Source organism: Lissotriton helveticus, chromosome 7, assembly GCF_964261635.1.
Source record: "Lissotriton helveticus chromosome 7, aLisHel1.1, whole genome shotgun sequence".
NCBI classification, from domain to species: Eukaryota; Metazoa; Chordata; class Amphibia; order Caudata; family Salamandridae; genus Lissotriton; species Lissotriton helveticus.
The window spans coordinates 719,851,462-719,868,316 of NC_136068.1; the positions used below are offsets into that span (position 1 = coordinate 719,851,462).

At 42.7% G+C, this 16,855-nt stretch overlaps 1 protein-coding gene across 2 annotated transcripts in view; it reads right to left on the reverse strand.

Annotated features, from left to right (window-relative positions):
* SH3RF2 (SH3 domain containing ring finger 2) overlaps positions 1 to 16,855 on the reverse strand; it is a 222,133-nt gene that overhangs the window by 36,940 nt on the left and 168,338 nt on the right. The window lies entirely within an intron of this gene.

Consider the following 16,855-nt stretch of genomic DNA (forward strand, 5'->3'; position numbering starts at 1 on the left):
CTTTGTTTAGCATTTTTCCACCATTTGTGTCATCTTGTTGCGCTTTTGAACTGAGCCAAAGTTGTTCCGCTGCTGTGAGGAAGCAAGCTTTCCAGCATTCTCTCCAAACAGCAGTATCACCTTTGTCCTTTTCGTGCTGCTTCTGAGGGAATAGACAGTGGGGTTAAGATTGGGGGAAAAGTGTGTGGGAGGGGGTGGTACCGAGGGCTACAAGAGATGCAACATCAGAGTCTATGCAAATAAAGACTGGTGAGTAAGCAACAGTCGCAGGGTCTTTGGGTTCTGGTTTTAATTCCTCCGTGGGAGAATGACCATCACCTTCACTAGTGAGATGAGAAAAGTGCTTCCTGCTAAGTTCTGGCTGGTAAGCTAGAGAAAATCAGAGGAAATCGTAAAATTCCTACAACATTTGATAGCCTGCACTAGATGCAGTCCATTTAACAGGGGAGCACGCTCAGAAGCACACACAGGATGGGAAAACCTGCAGACATCAGGCCTCCCATCCAAAGCAGGTAGGGCTCCAGCATGCAACTCGTATCAGAAAGCAGGTAGGGCTCCAGAATTCAACTCTTATCAGACAGAAGTGACAGGATCATGTGTGCGCTTCGGCCTTGCATTCAGCTCATCTGCTAGGTCCATATAAACCAGATGACAGGCCCTGGGTTCTTCGAGTCTATTGGGAGCCATGTGAGCTGTAGGAAAGGTCGAAGCTGCCAGAGGTAGCATGAGTGAGGTGGCGGCTTCCCCAGGTGAGAAGCACCCCTATAGGAGGACGAAGGCTAATGATAAAGGGACACATCTCCGAATAGTTCTTTCCAATTTCGGATTATTGAGCACTTCAAGGCATGGAAATCTTAGCAAAGGTCAGTTATCAGCAAGGACAAAAGCACCCAACCAAAGTTGGTGCTTAACACTCTGCAATATTGCATGCCTTTAGGACAGCTTCTGTTTATAAACTAAAAAGTGCATCAATATATACGTCGCTCCACACCTTGATTCACACGTGTATACTGACACATAGCTATTGCAATTGAAACAAAACCATTAGGATGTGTTAAAGTGTTTGTTTCTGTCTTAGGCTAATTAGGTCTCAGTCAGGCCTCCATGCCATCTAGTTCAAAATCGATTAAGTATCATGATGTTCTGTGTTTACATTTCTTGCCGGGTAAGGTTTGGCTTCCCATATGACCTGCTTCACTTCCCACCGATCCACATCTATTGAAGAGTCCTCTGACATTTAGGCCTTATGAGTGGTCTGTAATTCAGATGGCTGCACAAACAGGAGTTTGCACGAGGATTTTAATTACACCTGCTGCAGGCAGAACTTTCCAGGTAAATTGTTGCTGGTCAAACCTGCCACAATTTACTAGAGGAAATGCCTGGTAAGTACTGACACATGCAGATTTTTCTGTAGTAAGCCACAAAGTCTAAATATGTATATTATGCTGCACTGTAAAAGGCCACCCTTCTAATAGGTGATAATTATCACCCCGTTACATTTATTTTCATGGGTGCTGTAATTATTGCATCCCCCATGGGCAACTTATAATGAAGGCCTTAATTGCTTTACTATCAGAATGTGCTGCACCCCATGGACAATACCGACACTCCCCTCTACATGTAGGAGGATGGAACATCTATTCGAGCTGACAGCACTGTGATTTTCAACAGTGCTAAGTTGCACAATCACAGAGTAGATAAGACATTAATGTCTGACTTACTCGACAATGTTGCTCAAGGCAAAACATTGCTCCAGTTTTTCCCTATGAGTGGGTGCCATTTTGTTCCTCATTACAACAGGACATTGCAAAGGGATTAAAATTACCAAGTAAATGATATTCACCACGCCCTTGCGTTTTTCCCTGATACAGTCTGGAAGGTCAAACCTGCAGATTTTTTTTAGCTTAAAGGCTCGGAAAAATGCAACGCAATGTGGTTTTCAGCGTGTTAAATAGTGGGGCTGCATGTTATGCCTCATTTTCAAGTTGAAAACTCAGAATATGGGGTATTGATCACTCCCAGTACATACATAGAGGATATGTCACATTGCTCAGAGCATTAAACCACTCAAATTCTAAATTGCAGTATACTCCACACAGGTTAGGGCAGGTGGCAACTGCAGTTCTTATGGCATATGGCCCAGAGCATAAATACAGCCCAGCCCTCACCGGTAGGAGGAAACCTTGTAGAAAACCTTGTCAAAACTGTGGTAATGTTACACCACCAGAATACAAGAGCTCCAGCCCCCACCTGTTGGGAGTCACAACAATGCATTGAGGGGACAAAAAACAACCTCTTCTGAAGGAGTACAACACTAGTGAGTAGATTTCCTCAGTACATATCGGTTCTGTGGGGCCTGTTTGTGGATTTGCAGCATCACAGACATTGAATCGCAGGCGGACAAATGGGATGGATAAGCGAGGATCAAAGGTGGCCCTTTAATGTAATAACAGAGGTGGTTGTGACAGGTATGTAACCCTGCAATAACCCTGATAGCTGCCAACAGACAGCCAATAGCTGGCAGTCTATCTCGATTTCTGACCCACCATGTACAGAGTCCATCTTTCCACATGCAAGGTTCACTTCACTATTGGTCAAATGTGCAATGAGGATCCCTGGAATGGAAATATATACCAATGCAAATGAAATGCATCCAATCAGTGATAATATTTTGATTTTCAACATAAAATTAGTATTTTTTTTTTCACTCAACATGAGTGAAATGAGCGTAAAACTGTCTAAATGACGACTCTCACAGAACTTCATAAGACTGGTGCCTTACAAATCCACCACTAGGAGACGCTAACTCACAAATAGGGGTGGTGCGCATTTTATACATTTTATTTTATTTTATTTATTTTATTTTATTTGTGCAATTTTATATAGCGCGAACTTTACCCGAAGGTGTCAGAGCGCTTTACATAGGATCCAGTTGAAAACATAAGGACTGACGGTTACATGCGTAAAAATGATTGCAAATTTTTGCATTACATAAGAACCAGTTGAAAGCACACGGATTTAGGATTAAATGCGTTACAAAAAAAAGGCACAAACAGAATAAATTGCAAATGTACAAGAGATAAAGTCACACAAGGAGGAGATACAAATGGATATACTTAAGGCCTATACTAGTGATATCTATCAACACAGGGAGGGGATACACTTGGATATACTCTAAGAGTCACATAGGAATGGTAGAGAGCATAGCGGACTACTGCATATTCTAGTGATTAGAGTTCTCTATATACATAGGGAAGGGATACACATGGATATACTTTAAGAGTCACAAAGAAATGGTGGAGAGCACAACGGTTTACAGCATATACCAGTGATTAGAGTTATCTCTATACATAGGGTAAGGATACACATGGATATACTCTAAGAGTCACATAGGAATGGTAGAGAGTAGAAAGGTCTACTGCATATACTAGTGATTAGAGTTCTCTATATACATAGGGAAGGGATAGGACTGGATATACTCTAAGAGTCACAGAGAAGGGCAGGCACGTGAGAAAAACGAGAGAGGGAAGCAGATAGTGGTGAATAAGACAGTGAGGAGTGAGTCAGAGGCAATAGGAGAGACAATAGGAAAGTCGAAAGGACTGAGGGAGAGGTCAGAGATCGCTAAAATGGCGGAGGAAAAAGGTAGAAGAAGAGGCGAATCATACAGAGAAAATGGCGGGGAGCACAAAGGTCCAAGTCCGAAAGTCCAGGAAGAGGGCTGACATAGCCAGCAGGTCCATGGGGAGAAGGGCAGACCGCAGAAAGTCGCAGCCTCATCGTTCATGAGGAGCTGGGGCAAAGGAGATCAATCCGGAGACCAGAGGGTCAGGGGAGAAAGACCACAGGCGCCCAGGCAGAGATGGGAGGCAGCAAAGCTTGAAAAAATGTTTGAAGGGGAGGAGGGGCCTCTCACCAGAGCCCAGTTACACACAATGTGGGTGGTGGCGTTGAGCGTGTGGGGTGAGGGCCGTGTTGACGCTATTGATGCGGTCGCGCTGGTTCCGGTGAGTTGTGTGTGGGTTCATCGGCCCTGGCATGCGTTGGTGTCCTTGGAGCCTGTGGCTGCCGGTCGTAGGAAGGGTGTCCCCAAGGGCGCCATCTTGGAGTCAGGCACCGTTGGCGCGAAGCAGCGCGGTCAGCAGGGGGGCACATCTCTGCGCCCAGGCCCGTCTGTCGCGGAGAGCGGAGGTAGGCCCCCGGAGCTGGTGAGTGAAGATGGTCTCGAGGCGGCGCCGTCGTCAGCAGGGGGCGCCGCCGTCAATCACCGGCCCTTTCTGGTGTGCCTGGCATACAGCCGAGTCTCGGCGGGTGGCAGCGGGGGACGCGGCTAGAGCCCTACGTACCGCTCGGGTGTCCAGCGCCTGTCAGACTCGCCCCCGGCAGGACACCTTAGGCTCCGCGTCACTGTTGAGCCCGGGCTGGTACATAAGACTTCTATACACAGAAAACGTGCTTAGAACATTCAAAACACTGCAACTTTTTCTGACTACTTGAAACATTGTCGTGGAAAAATGTCAGGGAAACTTTCCACCCTCTATAACCTCCCAGCGACCCCCACCACGTGACTAATATGAATTATGCATTAACTGTTCAACTCCTCAAGGCTTCCTGCGAGGCGAGGGGGAGTCGCGAGGTCAGGGGGCGGCGGGGTAAGGGAAAGATGGCGAGTGTTCTTATTGAGCACGGATATTCACTTCTAGCCTTAATTGTTATTGAGTAAATAAACGTGAATAGCTAGAGTGCGAATAAGTAAACATATTAATATTTCATTTTCATTGCCCGACTCCTGGCAGGTGCCTTGGCTCGGCAGCTGAACTCCTGCTGCTCCAAAGGATGTAAAATAACGTACGCCATATGGGTTTTTGGTTTATGTTTACAAAGTAATGAAAAAACTCGGTTGTTGCGGAGGCAACGTCGGGACCTGGTAAAATGCAATCCTGTGTTCTTGTGAATTGTAAAAGGGATATTTTAATGAAAACGCGGAGTTAGAGCTCAACACGATGCTTTTTGCCTTACTTACAAAATATTAACTTGTTATAAGCAAGACCCCGCTACTGTTAGTTTAACATTGTTTATTAGGTATAAGGTACATATGCAGCTTGCCACCAACGCTCCTCCTTGTAAAATGACCGTTAGACTCACACATAACATTCTAAGGTGAGCTCCCTGCTTAACATACCGACATTGAACGTACTAGAAGGAAGCAGGAAATGGGGACGTTCAAAGGGTGGAAGGACACAAAGGCAAGTAGCACGAGGAAGGACAATAAATTAAGATTACAACAGACCTCTTCCTTGCTTTCCAGTCAACCCTTCCAGCATTTGCTTAACATACTGCTTATATGCCTCATATCCCCAAAAATACTTCCTCTACAAAGTTCTTTGGGCCAACTCTCTACCAGTCTTTTTCACCATGTTACTGAATTGTCTTTTCCTGGTTCCACCTCTATTCCTGTTTGCCTTTGGAGCCAACTCATGGTATCTCAACCTAAGTAGTTAAGATAATGAATCAGCAATGCAGTTTTGCAGCCTAGGAAGGCACTTCATTCTGAACATTAGATTCCATTTAAGGCAGCTCAATACCAACATTCTCAGCAGTCTCACATCCAGTTATAGTGGATGGCAATCTGTTGCTGGGCCCCGCTTTTTTGTTGATCAAAAATGTCAACCTCTTACTGACCAACTCTTTGCTTGTTAATACATCGGAGTAAAGTTTAGGGAACAAAATGATGTGTGCCGTAGCCTATCATGGTCCGGGACACCCTTCAGTCCAGGATTGTCCTACCCTTAACACTCCCAGCCACATGTCCCTGTCAGGTTGAAACTATCTCTAACTTCCAGGTGCATGGCTCTGCATTCCTCCCCATGGATTCACAGTTGCAGCCGTCTATGTCTGCCACATCACTAACACATCCCTGGTCGTCCCTGTATGTTGAGTTGTGTGGTAAGTTTTAGTTTGCCCCTCCAATTGCCACTGGTATTTGGCTATAGAATTCCATTCTTGCATCACCATAGAGCACAAAATGTACCCATAAGTCACTAACTTCCACTTTTTAGACTGAACCCCTCATAGCCCTAAGTCTCTAAGTCTGTTTAGCAGCCACTTAGATTTGATGGCTACTAGCTTGTGCCCGAAGAATGTCAACATTTTTGCCGATTCTTCCATTTTTTTAGGCTTCAGTGGCCACACAAAAGTCTGAAGCATTGTTTTCTAAATTTCGCAATAATTGTCCACACTATTCCCTTTCCTGTGCCCTGCCCACCACAGGGAACACATAGAGTACACGCCCAGACTCCCCACTTCTGCTTCCTTGTCCATTCTAAAATATGTGTAATAGTTCAAGTACTAAGCTTGTGAGTGCGCACCCCATGGAAATATCTTTTCACTGGTAGCAGGTTGAAAGATGACAATGTATAAAACCATTTCCACTCCTGTAACACTGTCCTAAATGGTTCTGTCCACATGTGAATATAAAACGTAACACTCCGCTTGATCTATAAAAGAATAGACCAATTGTCCTTCTGGATATTCAAGATGACTTATTAGCTTGTACTCTCCACTTGTCTTCTTAGATACAATGCCTAGTGTCAAAGTTATCAAACCCCATATTCATTTGTCTTGCAATGGCCTGTCATCCTACCTTCTCCCAATTCTTTCTCCAGCTTGATATTCATCATACTCTTGTCATCATTAACGATGACAAAATCTTGGACCATCTCTTCCTCATCAGGCTTCTGGTAATGAGCCATACATTCCTCCTTCAACACTTCCTTAGCCTCTGTGCATTCTCCATCTCTAGGATAATTTGCATGCCTTTTCCTACAGTTCCTCTTCCACACAACCCCCTGTCCGAACGCCTAGTTGTCTACCTCACAGCACAATGTAGCACTGTATGAGGAGGTAACCCCAAATATATTTATAGCAGTCATACCTGAACCTTTTGGATTAAAGCATACTTATCTCTCTACTGTAGGCCCAGCAAAGGTCCACCTCGCATATTTATTTGTGCTGTAAGTCCACCTCTACTTGGGAGGGGTGCCCTGGAAAGAAGGATCAGGGTACTGGGAACACATAGAACACATGTGCAGCTTGTATTGTTCTTGTGCTTCTGGTTGCTGCCATATACTGCAGCCAATTATAGATTGTGTATCAAGGGTACCATGCCCTGTGAGAAGTATTCTTGGTGTCTGGCCGCTCTTGTCCAGCTGGCTGAAATGCAGGGTCTCTGCAGTATTTCAAGTTGGCCTCCGTTATGTGATGCAGCCAAGATAACAATACTATACCCACTAGGTCGTGTCTCCCCAAGCCATCACAATAGTCCCAAGATATACTATACCCTATTATTTGTCAAATGGGTTAATGGAGTTCATTCTTTGGAACAGTGCCTTGAAATGCTTCTGATTTCTTGCTGCCAGCAGATAGTCCTCAGCGTTGCTCTTGTAATTTCATTATTTATTCTGGCTCATTGTTTGCTGCTGTTGGCATCTCTGCAGATTTCTCAGCATGGTGTTTTCTTGCAGCATATGTTTATTTTGTTGTGGAGCCCAGTTTTGTTCTGCCAAATTTATGATTGGATTGGTATTCATATCAAAGAGTGTTTGTTCATGTCTGTTAGACGTTTCCCTCCCTCGTACTGTGACTTGTTGTTAGACAAACCTGTTCATTCATGTATCCATTATCAGTACAAAAATGCATAGGTTTCATCCAGGGTCGTGAAAGACGTTTAGGCATAATAGCTGGGATTAACTTCTGGGAGAATGACAGGGACCAGTCCTGTATACACATACCCCATGTGGCCATCCAATGAGGAATTCAGGGTCACTAGCTTAATTTTATTTCTTTATTTAAGTTTATTTATTTTTAAAGTTTTATAGAGCACGAACCAGACCCGTGAGGGTATCAGAGCGCTTTACAGGTTTGAGGGTCGCATACAAAGCGTTAGGAAGGGGGGGAAACAGTAGGGTAAGTTGGGGATACATTATACATTATAAAAGAAAAGAACACAGTTTAAGGTAAGAGGGGATACAGTATACACTGTGCAAAAAAAAGCAAGCAGTTTGAAGTTCAGGCTACAGGCAGGATAAAAAGATAGCAATAAGAGGACACTTGTGACAGAAGGCATGCAGTCTCAACTCTTAGGTGGGATATCCGGGGGTGCAGTATTAGGAGTCCTTTGCAGAGCAGGACCGTCTATTAATTGAATTCAACATGCCACTGCAAATGCTGAGTGGAATTGTACCAACGCAACTGCTAACAGGTAAGACTGGCACATTGCATAGTTGGCAGGCATTACTCACAGGCTTATCTTATCTCCTGATAGAATATCTTACAATCAGTGATGGTAACTGCACCAAACTCTTACAAACACTATATTATTCGGTACTTGGGACTATTTGTTCCGCTACAGGTTGATAACTGCTGCAAAGCCTTGCCAGCTTTCACTGTCAGCATAGTCTGCGTTTCTTAGCATTGCTTGATTCAAGGATTCATTAGAGATTGATTGTTCAGGTTTTTTTAAAGTTTCAAGGTCCATATATCCCACCCCAGTTGAACGGCTGCACAAATGACTTGAGGCGGATGGTAACCATGGCAACCATTGGTTTTGTTGCTAGCTCACCAATTAAATGAATCTTTTGCCCCAGATTTTCTTGAAGGAAGGGCCTTTCTGTAAACTGTTGTAGGCGGCAGGCTCACCCGCTTTCTGTCTTCACTCAATGAAGCGGTTATGACTATAATACGCAGCGGTTATACCGGTGACATTCACATAAGACATATCTGCTACGAGGGTTGTCCATCACTAGCACTGCACAGCCAAAAAAACAGACATTACCAAAAGAACATGCATGGAATAACTGAGAGATCTGTCACACACTGCGGGACAATAGGATTTTAATATAGTCCACCACTGCAGGTCCCAAACATCTATGCACTCTCACCTTTTCTTCACATCTCTTAATGACACTCAGATATGGGATGGAAATAACAATGCCAATCCTAACATATCTCTGAACTACTCTCTCCCTCCAACCATGCCAGCTTAGGACCACAACAATACACACAATCTCAGATTGTACAACCTAGTGCAGTTACCAGCTAAGTAGACCATATCATATCATATATCATATCATAAAGGGACAAGTAGAGCTGTTCAAAGCTACGCGTCTGTGTGTCTTTCTCTCACACTTCATCATCCACCATACCGCTATGTGCTGTGTCCCATAACACAATAACCACACCTCTGTGGACATCACACACGGCATGGAAACACTTGCAACATTGAATCAAAACAAAGACTACATCCTTCCAACCACACATCCTACACAGTGCGACATGCTACCTATGAAGGCAAGCTCCTCAGCACCCCACATAGGAGCGCTATATAGAGGCCACCATACGATACAATATAATTCAGTATGGAGTTTCGACAAAACATTATGTAATTTTTTAAGCTGTGGTTAGTTTAGCCTCCCCCACGCTTCAGCCAGTCTAGTAACAATGCAATGACAGGTTGGAAAGTGAGCATGAGCCCCCATTCAGGTTACCCAGACATACTGCCTTTGACATCCCCCTTGCTGTTCTGACACCTCTAGAGACATCATCCCAAACGCACAGGACACTCCATCTTAAAATATCACTTTTATTAATCAACTTAAACAAAAACTTTAATAACTTATTACAGTTGAGTTGTGTGCTGGCTGCCAATGTTAAAGGGAGATCATGGAGCTTAATTACAGATGCATTTTAAACAATGAAGATGCACACTGGGTTTTCATTCTAAGGGTCTGTTCCACAATGAACATGATTAGCAGAAAGGAGATACTTATGGCAATGTTTATTTTTCACATTCTATAAATCTTTAAATGAGAGGCAGACCCTTTGAATGTTACTACTGATACTGCGCTACAGTATTTTTCTTCTAATTATCATTAAATTGATTCTATTACTGCAAGAAATTGCTAACTGCTTTTAGGTGAGTTTATTTTTGCACTACAGAATCTGCTTTTATTCATCATGACTGTAATCATACCATCTGTTTCATATGATTGGGCATGACTCCAAGGATTTAGGAGTTTTGTGGGTTGAATTATGGAGTGACCAGGTATCATAAGGAATACAATACCCTCTGCTGTGTCTTAACAAGTTATTGCAAGTAACCTCATAGTTCCATGACCTTATAATGGAACCTGGTTTTCAAGCTCTTTCCTCTGTCTGGTCACAGAACTCCTTGGTGACTTGTAATATCCTTATAATATATCGTAGACTGTAGTTTTTCCCACATGTCATAGATTACAATCCAAATGAGGTAACTGTTGATTAACACACCTCAGCAGAGATCTGTGCGGCCCGCAGGCCACAGGCTTAAATACAGACAGGCCTGACTAAGATTCTCATTCTTTTGACATCAATTAAAATTAAATTAGCAACTTTGAGATGGATAGAAGTAGAATCCATTGTTAAAGCGCAAGAGGCAATTTGGCTTGTGCTGTAAGAATGGTATATAATAATCCTACAAACAGAGAGCTACCTTTTCTTGGCAGGTGCCAATCACCATTTTGCAAGTTTAACTTTTAAAAGGTATGTCTTGTCATATTGGTCTATTTTTTCATCTTTGATAATCTCTTTATATTTAACCACATGATATATATTTAAATTGTCTTTAAGCAGCAGAGCTTTATCTAGGAGTCACCCCAACTGGCTCATTTTCTTGACTCAAGTACCGCACCCTTTGTTGTGGCTCTGTATTTCCAGCATCCCGAACTTCAGATTTAGTGTACAGCTTCAGCACAGTGGTGGCCGGTATGGTATGGGGGTGGAGGGGTGGTAAAAAACTATTTTTCACTTACCTGATCACCGCATCTCTCCACCATCTCTCCAATGTTGTATCTAATCTGCTCGTCTTCCAGGAAGCACACAGGCTCCCCTGAGACAATCACAAAGCTGCAATGCAGAATTGTGATTGGTAAGCACCCAGGCTCCCCTGAGCTGATCACAACGCTGCAATGCTGCATTATGATTGGTCTGAGCACCGTGGTCTGGTGCTAAGACGGGGAATGGGAGCCTGGGCATGTTCTCCACCCAGGCTAGAAGGCAGCCTGGGTGCAGAACATGCAAAGTGCACAAGATATTTTGGTTGGCCCAAGAAGGCCGGCGAAAGCATCATGTGCAATTTAGAGTGCAGCAACCACTCCTCCTCCCCGGTGTCAGGGGAGCCAAGCCCTGCCTCACCCTTACCTGACTAAAAACAAAATGATAATAACTTCAGTTATTATCAATTTATTTTTTCTTTTACACTGCTTGTGAGCAGTGGGGCGATGCTCCTTCGCCTTAGCAGAGGAGCCCTCACTGCTTCAGGACCATCTAAAAAGGCAGAACGATTCGCCTTAATTTTCAAACATCTTGGAACTTTAAATGCTTCAAAAACGTAGGAGCATTAGTCCATGCCCATTTCTCTTCACCCTAAGCTAAATGATGCATTTTGTTGTCTGGAATATCTGCTGATCAGAAACCTTCGAACACCCTTGCAGTACAGAGGTCGGGTACTTGTCTCATTTCATATGCTTTGCTCTATTGGCAGATTGTCATAGACTGGTAGATGGGGATCAAATGGTTAAACGTGGAGGAATGCTCCTGGGTGTTCAAGGATTCAAGCTTTGGAGGAACCTTTACCACCCTTTCAAGGCAGAATCCTGCCTCTGTGTTGCAGAAATATCTCGAAAATTGAACTATTCAAGTTGGCTTAGAATTGAGCGGTCGCTCAAGAATAGCGGCTGAATAACACATGATGGGGACCTTTCGCTTCTAGTCATACACTACCTGGCACATTACCTACCATCTATATTGGTCTCGTCTTTAACTAATTATGATGCGCAAGAGCTATGAAGTGATTCCAAAGCGGCAGCGTAACGCTGTAGAAAGCTCTGAAAACCAATAAATAAAGACACAATCAGTCCCTTATTCTCTCAGACTGTTCCCAGCATTTCAAAGGGCACAGACATTCAGGTTCCAGGACAGATTAACAGAACAGATTAACTTCTGTGATTGTTTTTCTCCCGAGCAGCACCTGTTTTGTCTACTTGGCATCGCCACTTCTTGGCTTTGGCTTCAGGCACAGTGGCAGCCTGTGCCATTACCATGTACATCTTACACCCACGAGAATTACTTAACACATCATTGAAAATCTCTGTGCTTTTTTGCAATAAAAGATTATGCAATTGGTCATGCGCTTGTGTGCCAGTGGGGTAATAATGAATTGATTGCAAACCCTTTTTACCCTCTCAGCATATTGCGTTGCACATCCAATGTGGCGCACAGGGAATGTCAAACTATAGAGGAGTGATACTCAAAGTATGGCCCAGGGGCTGCATGTGACCCTCCTGACCTTTACAAACACCCCCCTAATCAGCAGCAGCACTGAGCTGCTGTTCACTCCACCCAGCACTAACATTAAAAAGATGTTAACTATACAGGCAATCAGTTAGTTAAAGGTTAATTGAAGTTGGAGAAAGGAAGTAGTTAGTGTGTCTTGCACCACTTAACTTTAGGAACACCTTCATTTTCAAAACCATCTTGCAACCATAGTGCAAAAATATCATAAGGTATCTTCAGAATTCAAAAAGTGTGTTTCATTAACATGCAGAACCATTTCATTTTAGTATATCAGATTATATCAGTGCATTGAGAAGTATCTTTGTAAGTGATAGTTTTCAAATATGAATTTAGAAACATTCATTCTTCCCCCTACACTGACAACAAAGACAATAGTGAACTAAGAGGCAAGTCAGTTGTTTTGTGCACTCTTAGGGTGGCCTAGGTTCCTATCATACATGAACAAAATTATAGTTTATTAAATCAAACACAGGAGAAGGTTTTGTACAGCGCACATCCTGAAGTCATGTATGTCGAAGTCCTCTTGATAATAAAAGAAAAAGCAGGGAAATTGAAATAGACAACTGCCTACACAATTTGGTAAAGTGAGGAAGCTGGCATTAATTCCAGGTTTTCTGGTTTCACAGCCACCAGATGTACATGCTTCGCTTCCTCTATACCCACCTTAAAGAAAACCCTCAGGTATTGTCATGCTGCTGTAATTGATGCGGCCCTTTGTCACTTCACAGACCAAACTTTGTGGTCATTGGGAAGATGTTTGTGACTACCCATACCATAGAGAAGGTACTGACGTGTTCAGCGAGGAGCGGCTCCACTATTTACTGCATGCATTAGATATGGAGTCGCCGTTTGTTTATTCAGCTTCCAAATGCACACATTCCGCTCCGCGCCTCAGGAAACCGCAGGCAAATGGAGTAATCTCTGCTCTTTGCGTTATTGCCTTTGAACAATGCATGAAAGCAAAAGGCATGATTGGTATACAATAGAGCTGTAATCCTCTAAAGTGTACCACTTATCTCCTTGCTGAGAAGGCAGGTATACAACACCCACCTTAGCACTCAGTTTCTCACGGTATTCAACGGAAAGTGAATACAGCTTCGAGTATGTGGGGGGTGCACTGCTGTAGCTACAAAACAAAGAAGATGAACAAACAGCTCGGTTTCAAAGGATAGCGAGATCCCCCACATAGCTGACCACAGAACCCGGCTCTTTTTGGCTTTATGGATGCATGTTTTACAAAATGGCTGCCGGCCTCGCCGTTGCCACCTCATACCTTGGAGACGATAGCCAGTTGTCTTCCGCGTCAAGCAGCCAGATAGACACACACGTCTGATGCTAGCGTTTAGCACTCCTCAGACAAAACTCTTAATCTATAATAACGGGGTCTTACTGACTAGAAATCATAAGCCCATGCAAGAGAGTTATATACAGCTTGTGCATTATGTTAAAACACTGAAAATACAGCATGCCATTGTCACACTGCTCAGAGAAAATTAACGCAGAGACAGACTTCTGGCCTCGGAGTTTGAGGGGTGACCTGCAGCAATGCCCCATGGCCCCTCTTTCTAGTAATTAAAATAGATCCCTCCAGCCCCACCTCTGTTGGGCAGTTAAAGACAGTTCAAACTAGGGTGCAGAGGTGACCAGATATATGCTGTCACCAAAACTGAATATGAAACGAGATACAGTTATGGAAATCTGAATTCATTTTACCACACATTCACAATTTAAAAAAGTTTCCCTATCAGGCTAACAAAGACTTCTGATTGCTTACTCGCGTGATATGGAGTAAGGAGACGTACATGAGAAAGCACATGTGTACTTTGAGCAACCAGTTCAGGAAATGGTGTTGTACAACCATATTGAACAAATCCTGAATCCTACAGAATAGCAATACACAGTCACATTGACTGTAGGTAAATGTATAAAATCATGGGTTATGCTCAATTATGGAATATGTGTTTTTACTACACCTGTCTGGGACTTTAATGTTTTTTCATTCAGGATGTATTACAGTACGGGTGTAAAACTGAAGAGAACTTGTATGCAATAAAACCTCTTAAAGTTACTGTGTAGGTTATAACTAATAGAAAGGCTTACATCTTTTGACAAAAAGAATAAAACAAGAATTGGAGTGATGCCGGCACCTCGCACTAGTGGACTCCAATAAAACCCCACCTACTTCACGTATGATGCCACTGAGCAATAGCATAGCATGCAAGGCCGGTTAAGTGGGCCACTGAGGGCTGGGGCGGCGACAGCATTGAGTTTAGAAGCAAAAGGGAGATTTAATCGAACATTATCCACTACAATGTGAACTATGTTTTGAGCAACACATCTGTTAATATGAGTGAATGCTTGAAGAGAGCATCCCTTTTCGATTCTCCTCTGGATTCGGTAGAGCCTGTCCTAACATACTGGGCATCGTGTTAGAGTAGTCACTGTTCTTGGCTTTTATTGTTTAAAGTAATAATGAGTTTGAAGAGAAGACTTTCCAGAATCACCCTAAATTTCAAGACTTCCTTCTCACGAATGATGAGCATCAGAGAGTTCACTGATTGGCTCCAGTTATGTACATGTGAGACTCTGCCACAAAAGCATTTGGCTCTAGCAACCAAGCTATTGTGCAAGACTTAAGTGGGTTGGTAATGCTTAGACTTCACATATATGAATATGGAGGACAGAGGCTTACATATGCGACCCTTTAAAAACCTTCCATGGAGGGTATTTATCTCCATTGCCTTTCATTTCCATTCTAAGTTTGGTCGTAGGAGTTTTGTAATAGTTCTTTTGTCTTCACAGTTTAGAGCATGGGTACTCACAAACATGGGCGATAAATCCAAACTTCTCCACTTAACCAAATTGTGTGATCCTAGGCAATTGTTTTATTTCACTGTACCTTCTTTTTCTTCAGTATCACATATATGACTTCAGGATGTGTTACAAAACGTTTCTGTGTTTGATTTAATAAACTATAATGTTCATGTATAATAGAATCCCAGGCCACCCAAAGAGTTCACATAACTGATTTGCCTCTTAGTTCGCTGTTGGCTTTGTTGTCAGGGTAGGGGGAAGAATGAATGTTTCAAAATTCATGTTTGAAAATTGTCACATTTACACAAAATTACTTCTCAACGCACTGATATAATCTGATGTACTAAAATGAAACGGTCCTGCACGTTAATGAAGTACACTTTTTGAATTTTGAAAATACCTTAGTATACTTTTACATGTTTTCTGCAATATGGCTTTAAAATGAATGTGTTTCTAAAGTTTAGCATACAGGAAACCACTAGTTATTACCTTTCTTTAACTTCACTTAACCTTTAAATAAATTCTTGTCTGTGTATTTAGCATTTTTTTTATGTTAGTGTCAAGTTGAGTTAACAGCAGCCCAGTGCTGTTGCTGACTAGGGGCTACATGTACAAGTCAGGAGGGCCGCATGTGACCCCCGTAGCCGTACTTTGAGTATCACTGATTTAGAAGGACAAGCTCCGGCCTAGTACAGTGAACTGTGGCCGATGAGGTGTAGATTTACTAATCTAGATCCACAGCCCTGCTCCGATCAACATACCAGCATCCTGCTCTCATACTGCCAAGATGCTTGAGCCTGGAATATAATTTTATGTAATCTAGAGCCGTTTACCAGGTTTTTCAAGACTATAGTATCCCTATTAGAAAGTTGATGATGCAAATTTTAAACAGAAAAGTGTAGTCTATAGAAGCGCATGCCTGATGTTACGCTGATTTTCAAAACTGATGCTGTAAACACAAGAAATTAAAATGCTAATGAATAAGTACAGTTCTGTGGTGAAATGCCCTGTATGTGTAAACTTGAATGGTACCTGTAGTAATGGCATATTCCTTTATGGAATATGATGTAGGAATGCTGTGTATGTAAGTATAGAATGTTGTATGTAGAATCTTGTAATGTGTTCTCTGTAACCTGGTACCGTTAAGAATGTTATGATTCATTATCTGCAGTCAGCTCCACCTGAGCTGCATGTTTCCTTCGTTCCTGCTCCTGAAGATTCAAATAAAAGAATTCTTCAATTCTACCTCTACTCTTATTTACTACAATTTCACTACAATTTTTGGCGACAAGGACCCACGTGAAATGTATCGATGTTAGGACGGCAGAAACTATCGGAGTTGCTCCAATGAATTTTTTTTTTCTCCTAACTCGTGAGTACTTTCGTGCTAGTGCAACGCGCATTCCACAATTTGTGATCCGTTCTGGAAGACTGTATACTGCTTTTAATTTAAATAAGACTATGTATGTTCTGGGATGCAAGATCGTCGCATGCTGCTACTAATTTATGAGTGCCTTAAAGAAAAGAGCTGACTTAAGAGCTGACTGTCAGAACGCAGGAAATCGCGTCCTTGAAGATCATTGTGTGCCAAAAGTACAATTTATTACACTATCTGACTGTCGTGTTAAGCTACTGTTGGTGAGCGAACGTT